This window comes from Myxocyprinus asiaticus, chromosome 21 (genome assembly GCF_019703515.2).
Source record: "Myxocyprinus asiaticus isolate MX2 ecotype Aquarium Trade chromosome 21, UBuf_Myxa_2, whole genome shotgun sequence".
Lineage (NCBI taxonomy): Eukaryota > Metazoa > Chordata > Actinopteri > Cypriniformes > Catostomidae > Myxocyprinus > Myxocyprinus asiaticus.
In genome coordinates this window covers 617,501-645,000 of record NC_059364.1, presented here as the reverse complement: position 1 = coordinate 645,000, position 27,500 = coordinate 617,501, and the positions used below count along the sequence as shown (strand labels likewise).

The window sequence follows — 27,500 nt, the reverse complement described above, 5'->3', positions numbered from 1 at the left end:
ATTTCACTGCTTCTTCATGTATATTCTGACAATTCATAACACACAAAATAATACAACATTTTAAATCATTTACACAAGCATGACCATTCAAACATATTTACACATTTAGCTATTAGCATCTGACAAAAGTCACGATTATAACTAATAAATATTAATGAGGGGAAACAGTCAAGCAGACACATTCAAACGAACATTACTCAATTAGAAATCACAGAAATATACTGTGTCATAACTGAGATCAGACGAATGAGAGTGATCAAGCACAAGACAAATGTAAAGTTTAATATTTTAGGACATCATCATGACACTTGCATTCATTAATGATGCAGTAATACACATTTATACAGCATAAGAGCATGTATGATTCCTTCTGACAATATTTGGTCATGTTTTGCCCACTGACAATAAAAAGAAATTGGCTCCTCTTTGAGGGTTCACACTTGAGTCCTCTTAAACAAACCAAACACAGATCTTTAACAATTCAGCCACGTATAAATAAATAAATATATAATTGAAACAGTGAAGAGTCTTCTCAGTATTCATGTCTTCTTTTTGTCCACTCTGTGATAGGGTCTCAGCCCACTATTCATCATCATTATTTCTGGGAACCCAGTCAACCTGAATATTATATTTGTGTAATATTATAATATTAATTAATATAAGCTTGTCCGCTTGTCCGGGACAAGTGGATTTTTAAAGGGGCACGTGAAAGATAATTGTACTTGTCCGACTGGACAAGCAGCCTGATTAAAACGTCAATAACGAAAAAATAGCTGGCCATATTTCTGATATACTTCTGTGTCACTTCTTATAAACTGGGCATGAAATCCAGCGGGGGATTGCGCACAATTCTCCCCCGCTTTCTATCATAATATTGTGACTGATCAGTGCTACTGCCTCTCTCGCAGCACTTATTGGACATGTGTCGAGTTCAGAGTGAGCAGCACGCTGTCACATTTTTGCTGAACTTCAACCTGTTAATCTGACATGCAAATGTCATTATACATATATAAAGAGCGATCTCTGCAAACAAGCCACGCAATTAAACTTTCGCTCCTGTTTATGAACAACGAAGCAGACTATAGTGCTATACGTGACACTGGAGTGATCTGATTTTGCCTCATCACATCGATGCGGCTCATATTAAAGCACTTTCACAAGAAAGGCAAAAAAATGCTTTGTGAACAGACAACATTCCCCCGTTACATCTCCATCTCTCCAGACCTCCATCTGAAATATACAGGTATTTTTTCTGCCTTTTGAATAATATAAGTAAGCCTATGTACTGATTTACCTAATATAAATAATATTATTAATATACATACACATTTAAAACATTTAGCTCCTTTTTAAATCATAATGATACAGAAATCACCCAAATGGCCCTGATCAAAAGTTTACACACCCTTGAATGTTTGGCCTTGTTACAGACACACAAGGTTTTCCCACACCTGTGGCTTTTTAAATTGCAATTAGTGTCAGGACCTGGGTAGCTCAGTGGTAAAAGACGCTGGCTATCACCCCTGGAGTTCGCTAGTTCGAATCCCAGGGCGTGCTGAGTGACTCCAGCCAGGTGTGGGAAATTAACCTTTAATTGCCATTTAAACCTGTGTGTGTCACCTTGTGTGTCTGTAATAAGGCCAAACATTCAAGGGTGTGTAAACTTTTGATCAGGGCCATTTGGGTGATTTCTGTTATCATTATGATTTAAAAAGGAGCCAAAACAACTACGTGATAATAAATGGCTTCATATGATCACTATCCTTAAATAAAAGTTTTTTTGCATGATCAGTCATATTTTCAAAATCAGTGCCAAAATTTCACAATTTCTGCCAGAGTATGCACACTTTTGAGAACAACTCTAGATATATATATATATATATATATATATATATATATATATATATATATATATATATATATATTTTTTTTTTTTTTCTTTTTTTTTTTTTCATAAACATCCTGACTGATTTAGCAAGATCTCCTCTTTCAGGATTTCATCTATCAATTTTCAGTGCATTTTGTCAAGTTTATTCTGGTGAGCATTGAATTTAAGTGAATATAGAGCGCTTTAGATTAGAGGTCGACTGATAGTGGATTTTGCCGATACTGATAACTAAGGTGGTGCAAAAGGCTGATATCCGATTCATCGGCCGATAGTTTTGAAATTTGATTTAAAGAATGAATCTTTAAAGTCTTTAGTCTTTCCTTATTATGACGGGCACAGACACAGAGGCTAAAAAAGTCCAAAATGAATAAGATACCAGATGTAGTTTATTGTTCAACCAAAATCCCAATAATAACCAGAAAGAATTTAAATTTTGTGCATAAAACTGGACTTTTAACTGTAAACAATCCCAAAACACACAAGAGGCTCTCATTTTGAAATGACACAGACTTGGCTTCATTGCAATGCTCAATATTTAAGTATTTACCAAATGAAGCTTTTTATAGCCTATATTCACCAGATGAAGTGTTTGTATATATGCATTTCACCAGATTTAATTTGATTAGGAAAAACGTTTATTATTATTCACAACATATGATGTACTCTCATTTTACTTTGCATGCCCTCGCTTAAATTTAGATTACTTGGTTATCTAATCAAAATAGTGAAGGCCACAGAGGAACACAGAGGAAAACTATCGGCATACATTTTTGCAGATAACCGATAGTTCAAAAAGCAACAATCGGCACTGATTAATCGGTAAAACCGATATATCGGTCTACCTCTCCTTTAAATATGATGCACTCGGGGGCTTGGGTAGCTCAGCGAGTACTGATGCTGACTATCACCCCTGGAGTCACGAGTTCGAATCCAGGGTGTGCTGAGTGACTCCAGCCAGGTCTCCTAAGCAACCAAATTGGCCCGGTTGCTAGGGAGGGTAGAGTCACATGGGGTAACATCCTCATGGTCGCGATTAGTGGTTCTCGCTCTCAATGGGGCGTGGATCGTGGAGAGTAGCATGAGCCCCCACATGCTGTGAGTCTCCACGGTGTCATGCACAACAAGTCACGTGATAACATGCGCGGATTGATGGTCTCAGAAGCGGAGGCAACTGAGACTTGTCCTCCACCACCCGGATTGAGGTGAGTAACCGCACCACCATGAGGACCTACTAAGTAGTGGGAATTGGGCATCCCAAAATGGAGAGAAAAGGGGATAAAAAAAAAAATAATAAAAAATGACGCGCTCAGCATCAGCGTACGTAAGCAAACGGAACTAAACACCATCAGGGAAGAGAGGTTACGAAAATAACCAGGATGTTTTTATCACCACTGCCTCTAACAGTTTCACACCTAACTCAGAGGAACACTACTCTCACCCAGGGTAACAAATTAACCCATTTCATAACATAAAACGACATAATTAACATTAAAACGAAACTGAAAACATAAATATAACTCCCAATAACTTTTAAATGTTAATTAATAACACCCCCAAACACTCCCCAAAACCTGCACAGATGTACCTCATTAATTATGCAATGACAACAGCCAATAGCAAGTCCTCAAGCATAAACAAGGACAGATGTTAAAGTATATTCCTGGTAAGGACTATAAATCAATGTAGTTTTAGCATCTGATATTCATTTGAATGTTTAAACATGCCGTTTTGCTTTTTGCACTAAGAAAAGTGAAAATATGCACACGTCTGATTGGTCCATAACCTCTGATCTACAAAAGCCCCGGAACATGAATAAAACAAGCCAGAAATGAATGAAAGTGGATGAGGGCACGCTGGACAGATGTCACTGACATTCTATGTTGTTTGAAGACGTGTGTTGAACCATAAGGAGATGTTCCTTTATACACAAGTCCAGATGTTTATGTAAGTAGTTATAACTTGCATTATATGACTTATATGATAGTCGTAGAATGACCATATACTGTTTGCACAATGTTATTAAGCTTATCAAGTAAAATATAGGTGTTTTAAAGCCTATGTGGGTTTCATGTTATTCTTCTTTCAAAATGGAAATTAGTCTTAATTCACAGTAAGACAAGATTGATATTGAAGAGCAGTCATAAATCAGCAGCATTAGACAAAGGAGGATAATGAACAAATATGGCTTTGTATCCTATTATTGGGGATGAGGAAATAACTTGAATCTCTTCAAGTCACACAATGTCAAATGCAATATGCTGCATTAAAATCAGTAAAAACACAGTACATATTGTGCTTGTGTAATGTTGTAGAATACAGACACACACAATAAATACTGTCAAACCATTTAATAGACACGTAAAAAAAGAGGGACTGGCTGGACTGGTATAAATTGGCCATATTAATTTTTTTATTTATTTATGTTCTTATAAATCGTCCATATTGACTGTGGAATGTCTGAACGTTTACCAAAACATTCAAATTCAGCTCAAACAACACGCCAATGTTGGAGCTCTAATCTCAAACTCAGAGTTATGTAAAACTGAAAGTGCCCAGCTCGATACGGCACTTTATTATCAGAGTAATTGATAAACGGAGGGGTCGCGCTTCAGGGATTCTACATCTCTTTAGATCAGCGGTGCTCATTACGCCTCAATCAATTTGCTCAAGCTCGCTGTGATGCTAACACTCCCTCAACTCAGAACCAAAACCTGAGAGGTTGACATGGCAACCAGAACCCCCATCTCTCCATCCATTCTCTACAGGTCCTTCCATTGTTACAGAACGAAATGAGAAAAAGTATTGTGAATGTTAACATGACGCTATAATACTATTCAAAAAGAGCTGCAGGGATTCATTCAGTGAAGGATTCATCAGACTGTGCACTTTGTAATGGGGCCCACTTTTACCTCAATACTTTTTAGAACCCAGTCAACTTGGGGGGTGGGGAAGTATAAGGGGGGATACACGCACTTTGGGGGGTGGGGGGGTATATGGGGGGATATACACACTTTGGGGGGTGGGGGGGTATATGGGGGGATTTACGCAGTTTGGGGGGTGGGGGGTATAACGGGGATTTACGCACTTTGGGGGATGGGGGGTATAAGGGGGGATTTACGCACTTTGGGGGTGGGGGGGCATATGGGGGGATTCACGCAGTTTGGGGGGTGGGGGGTATAACGGGGGATTTACGCACTTTGGGGGATGGGGGTATAAGGGGGGATTTATGCACTTTGGGGGTGTGGGTATAAGGGGGGGATTTATGCACTTTAGGGGTGGGGGGTATAAGGGGGGATTTATGCACTTTGGGGGTGGGAGGTATAAGGGGGGATTTATGCACTTTGGGGGGTGGGGGGTATAAGGGGGGATTTATGCACTTTGGGGGTGGGGGGGCATATGGGGGGATTCACGCAGTTTGGGGGGTGGGGGTTATATGGGGGGATTTACGCACTTTGGGGGGTGGGGGGTATAAGGGGGGATTTACGCACTTTGGGGGGTGGGAGGTATAAGGAGGGATTTATGCACTTTGGGGGGTGGGGGGTATAAGGGGGGATTTATGCACTTTGGGGGTGGGAGGTATAAGGGGGGATTTATGCACTTTGGGGGGTGGGGGGTATAGCGGGGATTTATGCACTTTGGGGGGTGGGGGGTATATGGGGGGATTTACGCACTTTGGGGGGTGGGGGGTATAAGGGGGGCTTTATGCACTTTGGGGGATGGGGGGTATAAGGAGGGATTTATGCACTTTGGGGGGTGGGGGGGTATAAGGGGGGATTTACGCACTTTGGGGGTGCAGGGTATAAGGATGGATTTATGCACTTTGGGGGGTGCAGGGTATAAGGATGGATTTATGCACTTTGGGGGGTGCAGGGTATAAGGATGGATTTATGCACTTTGGGGGGTGCGGGGTATAAGGGGGGATTTACGCACTTTGTAAATTCCTACAGACACGAGACCCATTTCTGGATTGTGACACACATGCATTTAATAATGAGATCAGTCTGAGATCATCAAAACCTCTGAAACACCATTCAGCAGTTATCAGGACTAAACCGTTAGAATGGTACTGGCAGGTAACTCTTTTCAGGTGTGCTGAAACATGCTCATCTTCAAACAAGCTCATTCTTACACAAAGCACTCGTCTCGACAACAAAAGCATCAAGAGCCTCTTCATTCAACTTTATCTGTCTCCACAAATTAAGCATCGATTGCCATGCATGGTCTCCATGACGAACTGTAATCATAACAATGCAGTAAAGTGTGGTCAAGTGGCGAGACGTTGCTAAAAGCTTTCAAACCATCAAATGCATCACAGTAATTGTCTGCTGCGTAACTTCAGAGTGGGTCCAAACAGGCCACCCACAATCTCACATTACTAAATGACACATCTGGGGCTCAAAGCCAGCGGCCCTAAAGAGAAGAACTCGACACATTGAAAGAATAAAGACACCATTATTAATTCTGTGTACTAATAAGATGACTATTATCATGCTCATGTCCTGGATGTCACTTATGTGTTATTATGAAGAGCTGTTGATCTTGATGATACTCCACGTTTTCAAAGACACTAACTGGAAATTTCTTTTAGCGCATCTTAATTTTTAATCCTATTTAATGAACATTGTTGTCTTTTATCATATTGCTGTTGCTGCTGTTTTATAAACTCTGCTTCACACCGTGCCCAGTTTACAAACTGTAGCACAAACACTCGAACTAATCTAAAAATGTCCTTTAAAGTCAATTCCAAATAACAACTTAACCCTCCTATGATACTGAAAAATGGCACCGCCCTTTGGTATTCGCTGTCATTTTTGACCGGAAGGCTTAGATGTGTAACCCCTTTTTTTTTTGGGATGATAATGATAGCATTTTTTCTTCCCTGAAGTAAGAACAATAAAATGATGCATTTCTTTTAGGATTTATGCTAATTTGATCTTATTTACATGTACATTTCTAAATTGTACCATTAATTTGCATAAACAAATAAGCACATTTTTGAAAGAACTTATAGAAGTGTAAGTTGAAACATGAAGAAAATATGAGAATGTGACATAAACTGGAGGCAGACTGACACTGACTTCATTTCTGAGTGTGTGGTGTTTAGCATTGTGACTGTTTTTTTGACAAATGTAAAAAAAAAAAAAAAAAAGAAAAGCTCTGTGTTAGATTCTGACCAGGTCATTTTTGTCTGTTTTTTCTGCATTGTGGCTGATTTATTGATTGTATTTGACAGATAAAAAAGAATTGCTCTGTATTTTGGTCTTTCCAATTCATTTTCAATGGTCGGTCAGTTTTGACCGCGAACACCAAAGGTGTCGCTTTTTTTTTTAACCAACCACTTAGACTAATCGAATCAAGTCAAAACAATTTTTTTTTTCTTTTTGTATATTCAGATGGCAAATGGAGGAAAAGTCACCAAGTCATGTACTGCTCAGATAAAGGAAACCATTTTTATTAAATGAGGAAAATTTATTTAGGTCAAAAATGACCGAATACCATAGGAGGGATAATATTTCACAAAAAAGAGACGCCAGTGTCTCTTTACATCTCAAACCTTGCAGATTTGCAAGACCAAAATGTAAATATGAAGATGATGTTTGACATGGTGTTAAGACCAAATTGAGACTTCATTTCACAGAACACTTCAGGATATGGAGGAAAAACAATTCAGGGCATACATGTGACTGAGCTGGAGAATTTGTGCCTTTATTCTAACATGAATGTTTCCTCAAAGGTTTTATGTGCAATAATAAAAGTGAATATACAACTCTTTAATTCTCACTACTATCAATTTATAAGCCCACTGATACTCACTACTTCAATTATAACCCTTATAATATCGTACTGAGGTGGTAACATTGAATGTATCAAATGGTAGTACCACTGTAATTTAATATTGACCATGGCAAATATTGGGTCTAGGGAGACTCGGGGCAAAAATGTCACCAAAAATGTCCTTGTAATGAATTAGTCTGTTTTGTATTCGTAACACCTGATATATACACTGCATTCAGAAAGTATTCAGACCCCTTCATTTTTTTCACATTTTGTTATGTTGCAGCCTCATGCCGAAATGCTTTAAATTATAATTTTTTTCACATCAATCTATACTTCATACCCCATAATGACAAAGCAAAAAACATATTTTTGATATCTTTGCAAATTCATTAAAAAGAAAAAACTGAAATATCACATTGACATAAGTATTCAGACCCTTTGCTGTGAAATTGAGCTCAGGTGCATCCCATTTCTCTGGATCATCTTTGAGATGTTTCAGCACTTTGATTGGAGTCCACCTGTGGCAAATTCAATTGATTGGACATGATTAGGAAAGGCACACACCTGTCTATATAAGGTCTTACAGCTGAAAATGCATATCAGAGCAAAACCCAAGCCATGAGGTCAAAGGAACTGCCTGCAGAGCTCGGAGACAGGATTGTGTCGAGACACAGATCTGGGGAAGAATACAAAAAACATTTTGGCTGAATTGAAGGTTCCCAAGAGCACAGTGGCCTCCATAATTCTTAAATGGAAGAAGTTTGGAACAACCAGGACTCTTCATAGAGCCGGCCGCCTGACCAAACTGAGCAATCGTGGGAGAAGAGCCTTGGTAAGAGAGGAGACCAAGAACCCGATGGTCACTCTGGTTCTCCAGAGATCATGTGTGGAGATGAGAGAAACTTACAGAAGGTTCACCTTCCAACATGACAATGACCCTAAGCACACAGCCAAAACAACGCAAGAGTGTCTACGGGACAACTCTGTGAATGTCCTTGAGTGGCCCAGCCAGAGCTCGGACTTGAACCCAATCGAATATCTCTGGAGAGACCTGAAAATGACTGTCCACCGACGGTCCCCATCCAACCTGACAGAGCTTGAGAGGATCTGCAGAGAAGAATGCCAGAAAATCCCCAAATCCAGGTGTGCAAAGCTTGTCACATCATACCCAAAAAGAAATTATGTTTTCCTGTAATCGCTCCCAAAGCTGCTTCAACTAAGTACTGAGTTAAGGGTCTGAATACTTATGTTAATGTGATATTTCAGTTTTATTTGTTTGATTTGCAAAGTTATCAAAATCTGGTTTTTGTTTTGTCATTATGGGGTATGAAGTGTAGATTGATGTGAAAAAAATAATAATTTAAAGCATTTTAGCATGAGGCTGCAACATAACAAAATGTGAAAAACAAAATGAAGGGGTCTGAATACTTTCTGAATGCACTGTATGTAGTCCTTAATATTCTATTAGAATCCTAGTTATACATTTTATGGCGTGAAATGTTGATTGAATTATTAGGGTAATACATGCTTAAATTGAAGTCAACGGACACAGTACATTTGTATTGGTTAGAAAAAAATATTAATAACTGGTCGATCCTCCTTTGCCAGTAATAACCTCAATCAAGTGTTTCTGGTATCTGCGGATTAGACCTGCACAATGTTCAGAAGGAATTTTGGACCATTCTTCCTTACAGAACTGCTTCAGTTCAGATATATTCTTAGGATGTCTAGTGTCTCTCTTGAGGTCATTCCACAGCATCTCTATTGGGTTAAGTTCTGGACTCTGACTGGGACACTCCAAAAGATGGATTTTCTTTTTTTGAAGTCATTCTGTAGTGGATTTATTTCGATGTTTAGGGTCATTGTCCTGCTGCATCACCCAGCTTCTACTGAGCTTCAGCTGGTGCACAGACACCCTGACATTATCCTGTAGGATATCTTGATAAACTTGGGAATTCATTTTTCCCTCGATGATGGCAAGCAGTCCAGGCCCCGAAACAGCAAAACAGCCCCAAATCATGATGCTCCCTAAACTGTACTTCACCGTTGGGATGATGTTTTCATGTTGGTATGCGGTGCCCTTTACATAAATACATAGTGCTGCATGTTCTTCCCAAACAATTCAACCTTCGTTTCATCAGTCCAAAAACATTTTCCCAGTAGCGTTGTGGAGTGTCAAGATGTTTTTTTTGCAAACTTCAGGCATGCAGCAATGTTTTTGTTGGAAAGCAGCAGCTTCCTTCATGATGTCCTGCCATGAACACCATGCCTGTTTAATGTTTTCTGTATAGTAGACTCATGAACAAAGATGTTAACCAGTTCCAATGATTCCTTCAAGTCTTTATCTGTCACTCTAGGGTTCTTTTTTACCTCATTGATCATTCTGCGGTGCGCCCTTTGAGTCATCTTGGCTGGACGGCCACTTCTAGTGAGAGTACCTATAGTACTAAATCATCTCCATTTATAGACAATTTGTCTAACTATGGACAGATGAACATCTAATCTCTTCAAGATAACTTTGTAACCCTTTCCAGCTTTATGCAAAGCAACAATTCTTGATCGTCTTCTGAGATCTCTGTTTTATGATGCATGGTCCACATCAGCAGATGCGTCTTGTAAATATGCAAACTCAAAATGTTTGAGTGCTAAACCACACCTCCAATTTCATTTCATTAATTAGATGCCAGGTTTGCCAACTCCTGACTCTAATTACTGTAGCTTTTATTCACGTAATTAGCCTATGGGTTCAAATAATTTTTCCACCATATACTGTGAATGTTTGAATTATGTACAAGAACAATACAATAATTTTAGTGTTATTAGTTATAACAGATTGTGTTTGTTCATTATTGTAACTTATATGAAAGTCAAACCAGATTTTACGACAAATGTATACATAAATGCAGGGAATTCCAAAGGGTTCACGTATTTTTTCTTGCCACTGTACATTAAAAACAAAACAACAACAACATGAAAGCACTGTAGCACTTTTAGGTACTTATTTAAACCGTTTTATGTTCTTCATTGCTCTAAAAGTCTGCATGATTACAGAGTTCCACTTAGACATTAAAAAACATCCTTTCCTGACAGTCTTTCCAAACTGTTATATCTCACAGTAAGCGTTTCCTATATACACTTCAGTTCTGTAATGATAATGCCATTTAAACAGCAGACAAAACATCTCAGTGTTTTCTCATGATTCATTCAAACAATAAACTGCAGAAACAAAAACACAATCCTCAGTCCAGGTCAATCAAAAAGTCCAGGTTTTTCCAAAGCCAAGAGTGATTGAGAACAGACATCATGGAGACTAAATTAAAGCTCCTATACTCACTGCTGATGGACTGCTGGGCCAATTAAATAAAGCTCTTCCTGCAGTGAGATAAGATCATTTGCAGGGTGGAAGCTGTTAGAATCGTTGCTTCCTATCTGATTAATTAACTGTTAAAGGAAAAGCACTATAACTGTAGATGATCCAAGCAAAACATGTGACTACTATGGAAACCAAACACTATAATAATACGGAAAACAGGTTAATGTACCGCTCTGAAATATTGAAGTGAAAAAGTCTCTTTAGAGTGAAATCTCTGAGCGGATGGGTCTGATATTCTCATCAGCTTTGTGAAGGTTTCTGACAGCAGATGAAGTCTGGTTTGTTGGCTGCTTGTCATGATCTCAGTGTCTCATCTGTGTATTCAAACGGGTCCAGAAGGAAGATTTCACTCTTTCTCTCAGTGCTGCCAGCAACAAAACACAGAGGAGAGATGCTCATTTCCTGTCCATAATCTCCTCTACTGAGACTGAAGATCTCTCAGAAAGCAGACGCTGTTAAACACATCACTGATGCAGCACGTGACCTAATTAAAACTGAATGCAGGAACAGCAGCAAGAGGTCATGGACAAGTCGAAGAAGCTCACACTGACCCGAGGACTGTGAAATTTAAAGCTGCAGTGTCACTAATGGCACCAAATGGAATTACAAAAATAATGACCACTAGTAGGGCTTGGCGATATATCGAATATTCACCATATAATTGCATTGATTTTGCTGGCGAAATAAGTGATATAGTGAATACTGAGATGTTTTTATTTAGGCCTGAAATTCATTCATCCTCTAAAGGTAAAACAAGTTTCCATCTTAACTCCAGGCTTGTTTTCCACATCGTCCTTAACAGAGAAAAGCAGAGCAAAACTAATGATCCACTAATAGGTATAAATTCCATCAGGTAAGTTTAAGAGAGTCTACTGCACCAAATGAAACATAACCAGTCTACCGGTCTGTTTCCACAGAGGGTTCTGATTCAGCCTGTTTCAGGCTGAGTAACTCCTAAATCTCTTAAAGCGCAAAAAAAATCCCATAGACTTATATTGAGCCAGAGATCAGAGTCTGTAAGTAACCATCGTGCAACCAAACAGAGCCCTATGAACCTCATAGCTACATGAAGAACAATCTTCAGCCACTCTTAATCAACTGCAGCAAAAAAGGTTGACATTGTCTATCATTAAAAGTGTTATACATGATGATATCTGTTCATAAGAGTCCAGGACCTCACTAACAACAAAGTGTCTTTCAAGGCAAGTCAGTCCACTCAGCGCAATCTTTGGAACGCTGCCAAGAAGCTATTTCCAGTCATGCCAACGCAGCTCCTATCTACCTGAATGGAAAAAGACCGAAATCTCCAAAACGGTTGCTCAAGATAACGATCAAAGAACATATTTCAAATCAGCAGTAAAATCTGACAACACTGGTATCATAAATCATGCTTCTTTTCCTCTGATTACGCTAAAACAAGCAATTTTCCCGGCTGGTTCAGCTAATGCACATGCGTGTTCTCGAGTTGATTGACAGGTGATGTCTGTATCTTAAAGCTGACTGGCTCTTTTACCTGTAAGGAGGTACTTCCATATCTACATCCGCCATATTGGGCGTTCCAATTTCTCCCATTCATTTTAACCCTCCTGTGGTATTCGGTCATTTTTTACTGAAATAAATTTTCCTCATTTACTAAAAATATTTGCAAAATAAATTACTATAGAAAGTTTGAAACTGCAAAACGTTTACTCTGATTCTTCAGTTTTATACTCCAATTGAATATTCCGAATTTTACAGTTCATTTCTGTTTCTTGATGTTCATTTTCTTGGCATTATTATGAATTTACTTTGAGTTATTACATTTTAATGTTTGAAAATGTGTCTTTGTAACACCATGGTCAGGTTTGATTGCAGCATAATGACATTAACTGCAAAAACTGACACTTCAAATCAATTTTAATATGCTAAACTTGTCTAAATATATATCTAATGCATATCTTGTGATAAAATATACAATTATGTTACAAGTCATCAGACTACACAGTATGTGTCTACAGTCATCTACTGGCTGTTACTGGCATGACATGATTTTCAACTCATGTTATTTATATTTTGTTCACCAGATAGCAGCAATCTGCCTCAATTTATGTCACATTCTCATATTTTCTTTGTTTCAACATATAGAAGTGTAGGTTCTGATTTTTCCCCCCCAAATTTGTATATGCAAATTAATGGTAAAATGTAAAAATTTACATGTAAATAAGAAAAAATCCCAAAATAAATGCATCATTTTATTGTTCTTACTTCAGGGAAGAAGAAATTATATCATCATCATCATCATCATCATAAAAAAAGGATTACACATCTGAACCTTCCGGTCAAAAATGACCAGGATACCAATGGAAGGTGCCATTTTTTAATACCATAGGAGGGTTAATAGAAGTGCTCCATCTCGGGCTAAAGTCTCTGCTGACAATCATGGTGTGGTTTTGCTTTATTATAAGAAGAAAGATTTTAATTAAACTGCATTAGCTTTGATCAACATTTAACACTTGGAGCTGCTGTCATGTTTTATCTCAACAGATGCTCTTTATATACAGAAGAAAGGAAAGTAAAGAAGATGAGAGGAAACAGTTCAGACCCTCTGCAGAGATTTCCTTCAAAAAAACATCAACTCAGATTATACTGATGAGCTTGAAGTATTAAAACTGTTGATAATCCTTTCGTCTGCGGCATTTATGGCATCACAACCGTCACATGATTTTTCATCTCATCTCAATGTTTCCAGGCCAGTAGTAAAGTTATTGATAATTCATGTACACAGACTACAAATTACTAAATACGCTGCTGCCTTTATTGATTTTTTAACTAGATTCGATTTATTTCTTGCACAGCAGCTGAGTCAGTGGAGATGACCTTTAATTGAAGTAACCAGCTAAAGGTCAGGTCAAGGCTAAATAACTAACTAAACTAACATCTCTGGTGGCCCAGCTAAAGGTCAGACTGATTGATAATCTTCAGACTGCTGATGTACAGTTCTTATCTTATCAATAGAGCGCAACAGTGCCCGCCCACTTTTTCAGCCGTCTGGGTTCCTGAAGTATTTTTCCAATTCATTTCATCCATAGACTTTTAATAAAATCCTTCATAAAAGAGTTGTGCCTCATGAACCAAACCAACCAGCTGCGAGGAGAGTCACAACATCATCAACTTTGTTTTGAGGCAAAAAGTGTTTGAAAATCGGACATAAAGACAAAGATACAAGACTGTGCACTTACTGTCTTTCATCAGGGCACGGACTCAATCCCATGAAGCATTGCCAATGATGTCATTAATAAAAAACGATGGGAATATATAAAACTGTTGATTTTAGGTTGTTGATTATAAGCATTGAAACAATATATTATACAATCATTGCAAAATATCCCAATATGTACAAATATATACAGAAAGTACTTTAAGAGTGAAGGGAGACCGACTCGATTATGTCATTCACAGTGTGTCATGGGAACGCGCAGTCGCACCGAGACACGTTTCGTTGGCCGCGGTTCTCTGATTGGTGGATCTTTCTCTGCTGTACCATGGGTAATGTAGTTGTTTACCATGAATTCCACTATCAAACATGATTTTTAAACAATGAAGATGCAATAATGCAGATGGATGGCTTCAACAGAAGCATATACCATTGATGAACAACCTCATAGCTCACAATAGGTCTGTCTTTAAAGGTTTATAAATTATCGTTGAAAATCAATGAGTGACTTCAGGCCACATTGTTGCTGCAAATGTGTGAACACCCCTTAACATGTTGAGTGTTCTTGTGTGTTTTCTAATTCTGCATCAGCTTCCTAGACTCTGTGTGTTCCACTGCATACTGAATGTTTCATTAAAGACTCTTTAAAGCTTACTGGAATGGATAGATGTACAAAATGAGCAAATTTTGTAAGATTCATATTTTTTTTCGGCAGAATGACCAATTAAAACTGTGATTACTGGACCTGAGAGGTGAAATTCACTCTACAATATCATCACAAAAACTAGGGATGCACGATACCACTTTCTCTCTTCCGATCCGATTCCGATATCGGAAATCTCAGTATCGGCCGATACCGATCCGATACCAGTGGTGTTTTTTGGCATAATCAGAATATCTTTACATTATTGTGTGGAACTTATTGGGAGTATTCTTTAATATGTAAAGAAACACAAACCTCTAACTACACATTATTTCAAAATAAATGTATAGCTTATTAAGAAACACTTTATTAAACACAGCCTTTTGTGATTCACAGAGCTATCGCACGTCTTCAAGTAGCTTTGAATAAAATGCACGAGTCATATGAACTGCTTTAATGGTGTTTTTATGATTCTTTTATGTCATTTTTGGAGCTTGACAGTAACGAACATGACTTACACACAGTATCGGATTTGGATCGGGCTCGTCGGACCGATACCCGATCCGTCTAAAAGCTTCAGTATCGGAGCCGATACTGATCCAGATATCGGTTCGGTGCATCCCTAAAACCAGTATCAAGAGCAAGAAACTATTCTAATTCAATAAAGTTCACTGACATCATTCTGGGTTAGTTTCACTGATTCACTGCTAAAAACAGGTCAGTATGGTCAAAGAAATTCAGTGAAAGCTAGAGGACAAATTCCCTCATTACCTCAGGTCAATTATTACTCAAACTCACACACACACACACACACACACACACACACACACACAGAGAAAGACTACAGCTGCAGTTCTGCTGAACACGTGTGTGAATGAAGATGTTAATATCATGAGAAAGAGAGAGACAGATGCTCTCATGTGCTCTCAATGTCCTGAAATGACCCGCAGTTCCTCCTGTATTAAACACTGCATGTATATGGAGATATTATACACAAAAGAGAGGTCTGGCTGAAGCTCTTTCTCAAATATGGCTTCTTTTTGCTTTAAGATGATGGATGTAATGGTGTTTCCTTTTGTTCATTCAACAACAGCAAGTGTGTGTTCAGCTCAGAGCAAAGAATTATACTGACTCTGCATCTCAGTTCATCAGGATAAATAGATGACGGTGAAGAATTTCATTGTTTTTACAGTCATAAATCATCGGCTTGTTTTAAAAGAGGACTCAGACGACCGGTGCAAGAAAAGATTTAAAGCTGCAGTGTTGGGCTTGGTATCGCCAGCCTTCTCACTGATACATGTGCGATAAACGTCACTATTTGATATATCACGATACATCACTATATCATGATTCGATTTTTGCATTTTTTCCAAGAGACCTGTCTCCAAAACTCACTGCCATGATGTTGTCACATGGATGAAAGAGTGTTCTAGGTGGTTACTTTCTGGCCCAAGTCAAAAGCTTTAAGCAAAGCTTAGTAAGTTATGCGTCAGAGTTTAAGTTATGTTTGGAGTTTGTGCAAAGGACAGTTATTGTGAGACTTGACTTAGTGAACACTTCTTATGATGGTTTATAAACTGGTTTTCCATGTTGTTATATGACGTAATGTTAAACAACATTACTTTGTTAAACAAGAACAATGTCAGCACAAGGAACAAATTTCTTGGCATACACAGTGGCAAGAAAAAGTATGTGAACCCCTTAGAATTAGCTGGTTTTAAAATGTGATCTCATCTTCATCAAAGTCACAAGTATAGACAAACACAATGTGCTTAAGCTAACAACACACAAACAATTATAATCTTTCATGTCTTAATTAAACACATCACATTAAACATACAGCGTGCTGAAGAAAAAGTAAGTGAACCCTTGGAGTTAATAACTGGTCGATCCTCCTTTGGCAGTAATAACCTCAATCAAGTGTTTCCGGTAGCTGCGGATTAGACCTGCACAACGTTCAGAAGGAATTTTGGACCATTCTTCCTTACAGAACTGCTTCAGTTCAGATATATTCTTAGGATGTCTGGTGTCTCTCTTGAGGTCATTCCACAGCATCTCTATTGGGTTAAGGTCTGGACTCTGACTGGGACACTCCAAAAGATGGATTTTCTTTTTTTGAAGTCATTCTGTAGTGGATTTACTTCGATGTTTAGGGTCATTGTCCTGCTGCATCACCCAACTTCTACTGAGCTTCAGCTGGTGCACAGACACCCTGACATTATCCTGTAGGATATCTTGATAAACTTGGGAATTCATTTTTCCTTCAATGATGGAAAGCGGTCCAGGCCCCAAAACAGCAAAGCAGCCCCAAATCATGATGCTCCCTCCACTGTACTTCACCATTGGGATGATGTTTTCATGTTGGTATGCGGTGCCCTTTACATAAATACATAGTGCTGCATGTTCTTCCCAAACAATTCAACCTTCGTTTCATCAGTCCAAAAACATTTTCCCAGTAGCGTTGTGGAGTGTCAAGGTGGTCTTTGGCAAACTTCATGCGTTCAGCAATGTTTTAGTTGGAAAGCAGCGGCTTCCTTCATGATGTCCTGCCATGAACACCATACCTGTTTAATGTTCCCTATCTGTCACTCACTCGACGTTGGTGTCGATGTAGTGACACTAGGGGTCACTCTTGGGAGCCCGAGACACCTCTGGTCTTTGATAAAAGGCCAATGAAAATTGGCGAGTGGTATTTGCATGCCACTCCCCCGAACATACGGGTATAAAAGGAGCTGGTATGCAACCACTCATTCAGATTTTCTCTTCGGAGCCGAACGGTCATGCTCACTGAGCTGAATACTACTGTTCATTCACCTGCTGGATCTGACGGCGCATTTCAGCGGCTTCTCCCTCCTCTGCACTGGTGCACTGCAGAGAACGCCCCTGGGCGCTTCGGCAGAAAAACTAGAGAGTATATTTTCTGAAAGAGCATTTTTCCCCTCTAAAAGAGTATATATTTCTCTAAAAGAGCGCACACACGGAACGTCTTTTTAAAGACGCGTCTTTTTAAAGATGCTTTTCCGATTGTGTGTTATTCCTGGTTGTGCTCGTTATCTCTCGCCTTCTAACGGTCACGATCACTGTCTTTCGTGTCTGGGCACTGCTCACGTGGAGACAGCGTTCGTGGATGGTCACATTCTCATTGCGAGAATGTGTCCATGGCAACGTTGCGGTCGCGGCTCACCTTCGTAAGGAAGCGAGCCACCCCAGAGGCTCCCGCCTCGGTCCTTTTACCCACGGGTTTGAGGCCAGCGCGGCTAGCTCTGGGGGCGATTTGGGGACCCCAATGGGACATCCTCCGCCGGGTATCCCCCCGCGGACCTCCCATTCCCCAGCACGCTCGTCTGCCCCGATCGGGCTTCCGGGTGAGTCCGCCGGCTCGTCTCACGGCGAGTTCGACCTCTTATTCGGAGCCCGCAAAAGTGATGAGCTCTCGAGCGCAGCATCGGAGAGCGGGCTCGTCTAGTCGGAAGCCTCGGCTGGGCTCCTCCCTTCGGGGTCGATCGCCCAGTCACAGGCTGACGCGGAGATGACGACATGCTTTCCCGGACAGCCGCGAGCTTCGGTTAGAGTGGATTTCACCGCTCTTCCCTGAACCCTCGCGGCTCTGTGATTGGTTCCTGGGCTCGCGGCGCCGCTCAAAGCCACGCCCCGCCCCGTTCCTTTCATCCCGGAAGTGCATGAAGAGCTAACAAGGTCGCGGGAGGCACCTTTTACTGCCCGGTCCCGATCTTTTCAGCTTCCCCGCTCTCACTACCCTCGATGGTGGGGCGGCCAAGGGTTATTCGGCAATCCCCCGGTGGATAAAGGCGCTCGCGGTGCACCTATGCTCGCAGAGCGCCGCCACCTGGCGTGGGTGCCCAGAGCCCCCGTCCAAGGCCTGTAGGTTTACGTCGTCTCTGACGGTCAAAGCCTACGGCGCTGCTGGACAAGCCGCCTCCGCCCTGCACGCCATGGCTCTCCTGCAAGTCCGCCAAGGCGCTAAAGGAACTGCACGAGGGTAGTTCCGCCCCGGGATTGATGCAGGAACTGCGCTCGGCGACCGACCTCGCTCTCCGAGCGACGGAGGTCACGGCGCGGTCTCCCGGGCGGACGATGGCCACACTAGTGGTCCAGGAGCGCCACCTTTGGCTCAACCTGGTCGAGATGGGTGAGGCCGACAGGACACGATTCCTTGCTGCCCCCATTTTCCAGGCGGGCCTATTCGGCGACACTGTCGAGGACTTTGCCCAGCAGTTCTCGATGGTAGAGCAGTAGATGGATGCTAGCCGGCTTGTCCTGCCCCGGCGTGGCTCAAGATCCCCCCATCTACTCATCGCCGAGGGCGTCCCCCTGCGGTGACTGCACCGGCTCCGCCGCAGCCCGCCCCTCCGGCCCGACCCCGGCGTGGAGCCCACCGCAGGAAGCCGACGCCACCCGTCTCACAGCCGGCACCGAAGAACCCACAGAGGTCTTCGAAGCGCCCCTGAGACGGGCGACCCAGGGACAACGAAACCCGCTGCTCTGGAGCTGGTAAGCAGATCTTCTTTTTGTTACCTTTTGCATTTAATTGCGCTGCATGCCCAAGTGGCTGCAGTACTCAAGAGCTCCGCAAGAGTGGTTTCCTTGTTCCCTGGGTCACATATTCGGTGTGTACGGCTGGCATCACGACCACCGTCCACCACTCCATTTGGCAGGTTGGCGCTCCAGCGGCGGTCTCCCGCCCTGAGCGCCCAGCTGTGGCACAAATCCGCCCCCGATGTGACAGTCTCCACGGGTCATGAGGACAGGCCTCTTCCTCCCCCGTCCCAGGCTGTTCCGGGGGTGGTCACAAGGAGCCAGGTAAGTGCTTCGATGTCCTCGGACTCAGCACGGCCACGATGTGGTGTGGCACCTCAAGCTCCGCCCCGCCGCGAGGCCCCACCCGCCGGTACATCCGATGACGTTGTCCCTTTGGTCCCCCTTGCGCGGAACTCGGATGCATGGCTTGCGCTTTCCAGTCCGTCGCGAGGGCTGGTCCGGACCATCCGACTCGGCTGCACGATTCACTTCGCTGGGCATCCGCCCAGGTCCAGCGGTGTCCACTTCACCTTGGTGAAAGATGGAAACGCTGCTACCTTGCGCGGAGATCGCTACCCTCCTACGGAAGGACGCGATAGAACCTGTCCCTCCAGCCGAGATGAAGAAGGGGTTTTACAGCCCCTACTTCATTGTACCGAAAAAAGGCGGTGGGTTGCGGCCAATCTTGGACCTGCGAGTACTGAACCGGGCCTTACACAGACTCCCGTTCAAGATGCTGACGCAAAGACGCATTCTAGCGAGCGTCCGGCATCAAGATTGGTTCGCGGCGGTAGACCCGAAGGATGCGTACTTTCACGTCTCGATCCTTCCTCGACACAGACCCTTCCTGCGGTTTGCGTTCGAGGGTCAGGCGTATCGGTACAAGTCCTCCCTTTCGGCCTGTCCCTGTCTCCTCGCATCTTTACGAAGATCGCAGAGGCTGCCCTTGCCCCGTTAAGGGAGGTGGGCATTCGCATTCTCAACTATCTCGACGACTGGCTAATCCTAGCTCACTCTCGAGACGGGTTATGTGCACACAGGGACCTGGTGCTCTCACACCTCAGCCGACTAGGGCTTCAGGTCAGCTGGGAAAAGAGCAAGCTCCTCCCGGTTCAGAGCATCTCTTTTCTCGGTTTGGAGTTGGACTCAGTCTCCTTGACGGCGCACCTTACGAACGAGCGCGCCCAGTCGGTGCTGGCCTGTTTGAAGGCGTTCAAACAGAAAACAGCGGTTCCACTGAAACATTTTCAGAGGCTCCTGGGGCATATGGCGTCCTCGGCGGTGGCCACCCCGCTCGGGTTGATGCATATGAGGCCGCTTCAGCACTGGCTCCAGACTCGAGTCCCGAGACGGGCATGGCGCCACGGGACACACCGCGTGGCCATTACGTCGGTCTGTCACCGTCTTTTCAGCCCTTGGACCGACCTCTCGTTTCCACGAGCAGGTGTTCCACTAGAACTGGTCTCCAGGCGCGTCGTGGTCACGACAGACGCCTCCAAAATGGGCTGGGGCGCTGTTGGCAACGGGCACGCAGCCGCCGGCCTCTAGACGGGTCCGCAGCTGCGTTGGCACATCAACTGCCTCGAGTTACTGGCAATTCTGCTCGCCCTGCGGAGGTTCCGGCCGTTGATCCAGGGCAAGCACGTGCTAGTTCGGACAGACAGCACGGCAGCGGTAGCATATGTCAACCGCCAAGGCGGTCTGCGCTCCCGCTGTATGTCATAACTCGCCCGCCGTCTCCTCCAACGGAGTTAGCAGCACCAAGTCGCTGCAAGCCACTCACATCCCGGGCAACCTCAACACTTCGGCGGACGCGCCGTAACAACAGGTTACCCTCAAGGGAGAGTGGAGACTCCACCTTCAGGTGGTCCAGCTGATTTGGAGTCGATTCAGTCAGGCACAGGTGCACCTGTTCGCCTCCCAAGAATCCTCCCACTGCCCGCTCTGGTACGCCCTCACCGAGGCCTTCCTCTGCATAGACGCGCTGGCACACAGCTGGTCCCCTGGCATTCGCAAATATGTGTTTTCCCCAGTGAGCCTGCTTGCACAGACCCTGTGCAAGGTCAGGGAGGATGAGGAGAAGGTCATCCTGGTAAGCACCCTACTGGCCCGCCCAGACGTGGTGCTCGGACCTCACGCTCCTCGTGACAGCTCCCCCCAGGCAAATTCCCCTGAGAAAGGCCCTTCTTTCTCAGGGAAGGGGCACCATCCGGCACCCGCGCCCAGACCTCTGGAATCTCCATGTCTGGCCCCTGGACGGGACGCGGAAGACCTAAGCTGTCTCCCACCTGCGGTGGTAGACACGTTCACTCAGGCTAGGGCTCCCTCTATGAGGCACCTGTATGCCTTTAAGTGGTGTCTGTTCGCTAAGTGGTGTTCTTCCCATCAGGAAGACCCCCAGAGGTGCGCAGTCAGATCAGTGCTTTCCTTCCTGCAAGAGAGGTTGGAAGGGAGGCTGTCCCCTTCCACCTTGAAGGTGTACGTTGCTGCCATAGCAGCACACCATGACGCAGTCGACGGTGAGTCCTTAGGGAAGCATGATCTGATCATCAGGTTCCTAAGAGGCGCCAGGAGGCTGAATCCCTCCAGGCCACGCCTTGTTCCCTCATCGGACCTCTGTAGTTTTTCAGGGTCTACAGAGAGCCCCCTTTGAGTTTTGCAGTCAGCCGGGCTTAAGGCACTCTCCTTGAAGACTGCCCTCCTGACTGCGCTCACTTCCATCAAGAGGGTAGGTGACCTGCAAGCGTTCTCTGTCAGTGAAACGTGCCTGGAGTTCGGTCCGGGCTATTCTCACGTGATCCTGAGACCCCCGACCGGGCTATGTGCCCAAGGTTCCCACCACTCCTTTTAGAGACCAGGTGGTGAACCTGCAAGCGCTGCCCCAGGAGGAGGCAGACCTAGCCCTGTCGTTGCTGTGTCCGGTGCGTGCTTTACGCATCTATTTGGATCGCACGCAGAGCTTTAGAATCTCTGAGCAGCTCTTTGTCTGCTTTGGTGCACAGCGGAAAGGAAGTGCTGTCTCCAAGCAGAGGATCGCCCACTGGCTCATTGACGCCATAACTATGGCATGTCTCGCCCAAAACATGCCGCCCCCGGTAGGGCTACGAGCCAATTCTACCCGTGGTGTAGCGGCTTCTTGGGCCCTGGCCAGAGGTGCCTCTCTAACAGACATTGCAGAGCAGCGGGCTGGGCAACACCCAACACCTTTGCAAGGTTCTACAACCTCCGGGTGGAACCGGTTTGGTCCCAGGTAGTGGCACGCAACACAAGCAGATAAGCCCGGGATAGCCGGCTGGGTGTATCGCTTGCACATAGCGCCTTCCACCTCCTTTTGAGCTGAAGACGTGCGCTGTTAATTCCCAGTAGTGTTCACAAAAGTTGTTCCCTGGTTGACTTCCTCCGAGCCCTGTGGCAGTCGAGTTTTCGGAGAGACTCACTGCCGGCCCAGTACACGCGCTAACTAAGAGCCCGGTTCTGGGGTAGGTGCACCGCATGTGGCGGTTCCCTGTAAGGCTAACCCCATGCGATCTATATCTTCCGCTAGTTCGTTTCCCTACTGGCAAACTGCGTCTTCCTTGGGCAGAGCCCCTCAGTCTCCATGTTGTAGTAACTCCTCCCCCATTGGGTAGGATCTACCTTGAAGGCTCTCCACATGGTTGGAAAGACCATGTGATGTATTCTTCCACTTAAATATCCCCCCCTCTCTTGGGGCAAGGTGTGGTCTCCGCGGTGTCCTCCCCTTGGGAGGGACACCCCCCGACTAGACCTGGCGGCCCAGTCAGATAATCCCCCTTCTTTTTTAGGGAGTGGAAAAAGAGAAGGGGAAAGAGGCCATGACTGGGTTAAGCCTGTCTCTATCTCTGGGTAGTCGACTTGTCCCCAAAAAGGGCCGTTCGACACTCATAACTGTGTTGGGGGAGGTTACGTGTCGACCTGGTGTGCTGGCTATGAGGCACACAGCAAGTCTGCCCACCACACACCGCCAGTTCACGTAACACAGTTCAGCCTTGTGGCGTTTTGTATAGGGACCCCTAGTGTCACTACATCGACACCAACGTCGAGTGATTGACAGATAGGGAACATCATGATTACTGGTGTAACCTCCATTCCCTGATGGAGGGAACGAGACGTTGGTCCCTCCTGCCACAACGCTGAACTACCCGCTGAAATGGCCGGACCTTATATCGGCTCCTCAGCATAAAACCTGAATGAGTGGTTGCATACCAGCTCCTTTTATACCCGTATGTTCGGGGGAGTGGCATGCAAATACCACTCGCCAATTTTCATTGGCCTTTTATCAAAGACCAGAGGTGTCTCGGGCTCCCAAGAGTGACCCCTAGTGTCACTACATCGACACCAACGTCTCGTTCCCTCCATCAGGGAACGGAGGTTACACCAGTAACCATGACGTTTTCTGTATAGTAGACTCATGAACAGAGATGTTAACCAGTTCCAGTGATTCCTTCAAGTCTTTATCTGTCACTCTAGGGTTCTTTTTTACCTCATTGATCATTCTGCAGTGCGCCCTTTGAGTCATCTTGGCTGGACGGCCACTTCTAGTGTGAGTACCTATAGTACTAAATCATCTCCATTTATAGACAATTTGTCTAACTGTGGACAGATGAATATCTAAACACTTCAAGATAACTTTGTAACCCTTTCAAGCTTCATGCAAAGCAACAATTCTTGATCGTAGGTCTTTTTTGTGAGGCATGGTCCACGTCAGCAGATGCTTCTTGTAAATAGCAAACTCAAAATGTTTAAGTGCTTATTATAAGTCAAAGTAGCTCTAACCCACACCTCCAATCTCGTTTCATTAATTGGATGCCAGGTTTGCCAACTCCTGACTCTTTTGTAGAGTACTCTTATTTGTAGCTTTTGTAGACATAATTAGCCTAGGGGTTCACATACTTTTCCAACCTACACTGTAAATGTTTGAGTGATGTATTCAATACATACAAGAGCAATACAATAATGTGTGTGTTATTAGTTAAAACAGTGTTTGTTCATTACTGTAATGTAGATGAATATCAAACCAGATTTTAATTCAAATTTATACATAAATGCAGATAATTCCACATACTACTTCTTGCCTCTGTGATATAGTTATATATTTTATATGAGAACTGTATTATTATTAAGGGGTGGTAGAGGGTTTGCTGCTGCAAGAGCTGAACTCTGTAGGAAAGACTGTGATATACTATATAGAGGAACTGCTGCGTCACAGTGTTTACAAGCTTCAGGAAGACAAACTACCACACACACACACACACACACACATAAACACATAAAACTGGGATAACAAATGGGTGTTCAAATGTTGTTTTATATAAAACTAATTATAATTTAATTTAACTTAAACATGCATAATAGAGATATTAAATAATTTTCTCAATTGATGGCATCCATCAGATAACCTACCCTAAGCTCACTTCTGGAGACAGTTTTGTACCCAAACTATAGCAAAGACAACACACACACACACAGTCACACACAGACACACACACACACTCTCTCACACACACACACACACACACACACATGTTGGTTTAGCTATCATTATGAGGACTCTCCATAGACATAATGATTTTTATACTGTACAAACTATAGATTCTGTCCCCTACCCCTAACCCTAAACACACACACACACACACACACACACGTTGGTTTAACTATCATTACGAGGACTCTCCATAGACATAATGATTTTTATACTGTATGAACTATAGATTCTGTCCCCTAACCCTACCCCTACCCCTAAACCTAACCCTCACACACACACACACACATGTTGGTGCAGCTATCATTATGAGGACTCTCCATAGACATAATGATTTTTATACTGTACAAACTATAGATTCTATCCCCTAACCCTAACCCTACCCCTAAACCTAACCCTCACACACACACACACACACACACACACACACACACTCTCTCTCTCTCTCTCTCACACACACACACACACACACACACTTACACACAATACACACTCTCTCTCTCTCTCTCACACACACACAAACACACACACACTCTCTCATACACACACACACACACACACTCACACTAACACATACACACACAAACACAATACACACACACACACACACACACACATTCACACATACACACTCTCTCTCACACACACACACACACACACACACACACACACACACACACAAACACACGCACGCACGCACACACACACACACACACACACACACACACACACACACACACACACGAGATTCTTACTGTTGTCTCTCCACCTCCTGCTGACAGCTAATTAGCCAGTAGCTCTGCTGTTCATTCACCTTAACAATGACACTTCCTGTGTGTCTTCATAGTGACATGAGGAATGAACAGGAACACGAACGAACACACACACACACACACACATTCACACATACACACTCTCTCTCTCACACACACATTCACATATACACATACATACACACACACACACAAACACAATACACACTCTCTCTCTCTCACACACACACACACACACACACACACACACAAACACACACACACACACACACACACACACACACACACACACACACACACACACACACACACACACACGAGATTCTTACTGTTGTCTCTCCACCTCCTGCTGACAGCTAATTAGCCAGTAGCTCTGCTGTTCATTCACCTTAACAATGACACTTCCTGTGTGTCTTCATAGTGACATGAGGAATGAACAGGAACACGAACGAACACACACACACACACACACACACACACACACACACACACACACACACACACACACAGCTCATCAAAGAGGATGTTCAGGTCGAGAGCAACACTTCACCTGAGAGCAATCACAATCCTCTGCTTTATATTGAGCAGTTAATGGTTCATATCCAGAGAGCAGGGCATCATGGGAACATGACCAACATCATCAGTGATGATAAGAGAGTTAATGATCTTTCAGCTTAAATACATTATAAGAAATTCACAAGACATGTTTATACAAATTGAGTCGTGAGAAAAGCCCAGAAGTGCTGACACAGGAATCAGAAATATAATATCCTCACTCACAGTTATAAACTACATTATTAAACTAAAATACAGCATGTCTCTGTTTTAGCTTGAGAAAGTCTCATTATTGTGCTGTTAATAATGCTGAATATCATCATGATGAGGGAAGTAGAATAACCCTCTTATAGAATCTCACAGTCTGGTCACTGATGACAAAATCATACAAATGCGGAGGTCTCCTAAACACTTATTTTTTAATGACACTGTCTATAATGCCTGTACTGCATATGTCATACCCTATAAAAGATATTCTGTAACACTTTCTATGAAGCCCATATTTATAATGCAGTGTAAAGGCATTATAATGCATTAGTAATGTCTCACAATACACCTTATAATAAGTAATAACTACTGCAGTTATAATACATTATAAGACATCCTCTATTCATTTGTTGTATTTAAAGCTTTTCTTAAGCGATTAAGCTTAAAGTAATATTTTGAGGAAAATGTATCAATGTCACCACACAATTTGGGCAAGTTAACTACAGAAAAGGTGACTTTAGCTGAAAGGTGAGTAGTTTGCATCCCTGTAATTTATAATTTTTCACACTGCACTTTACATTCCACTCACTTCCATTAATGCACATACAAAATAACATCCCTCTAGTGTGACCAACCTCACATACCACACCTTATAATCCATTTTATGTTCTTTATATAATTATTACCACCTATTTTCATCCTATGTGTTATATTATGTTTTTATAATGCATTATACTCTTTTAAGGTGTTATCGTGAAAATGCATAATAATGTATTATAAAAGAGGTTACTCTTATTTGTGAAAAGATATAGCCGAACGGATTACCTTTATAAGGTATTACAGTATACACAGTCTGTATGTTGGTTGTATATATTCTATACATATGTATAGAGGAACTGCTGCAACACAACACAGTATATTCACCTTATATCAGTATGAAAGCATCTGAATGAATAATGTGATAATGTATAAATGCATGAGTGAGGAACAGGACAGAAAGGTTGGCGATGGGTGAAATATGAATGGTTTGTGAAGTGTTGGCCTTGAGGGA

The 27,500-nt window shown here is 43.1% G+C and overlaps 1 protein-coding gene across 2 annotated transcripts in view; it reads right to left on the bottom strand.

Moving 5' to 3' along the window:
• Positions 1 to 27,500, bottom strand: part of LOC127411920 (inactive tyrosine-protein kinase 7-like) — a 127,421-nt gene that overhangs the window by 47,744 nt on the left and 52,177 nt on the right. The window lies entirely within an intron of this gene.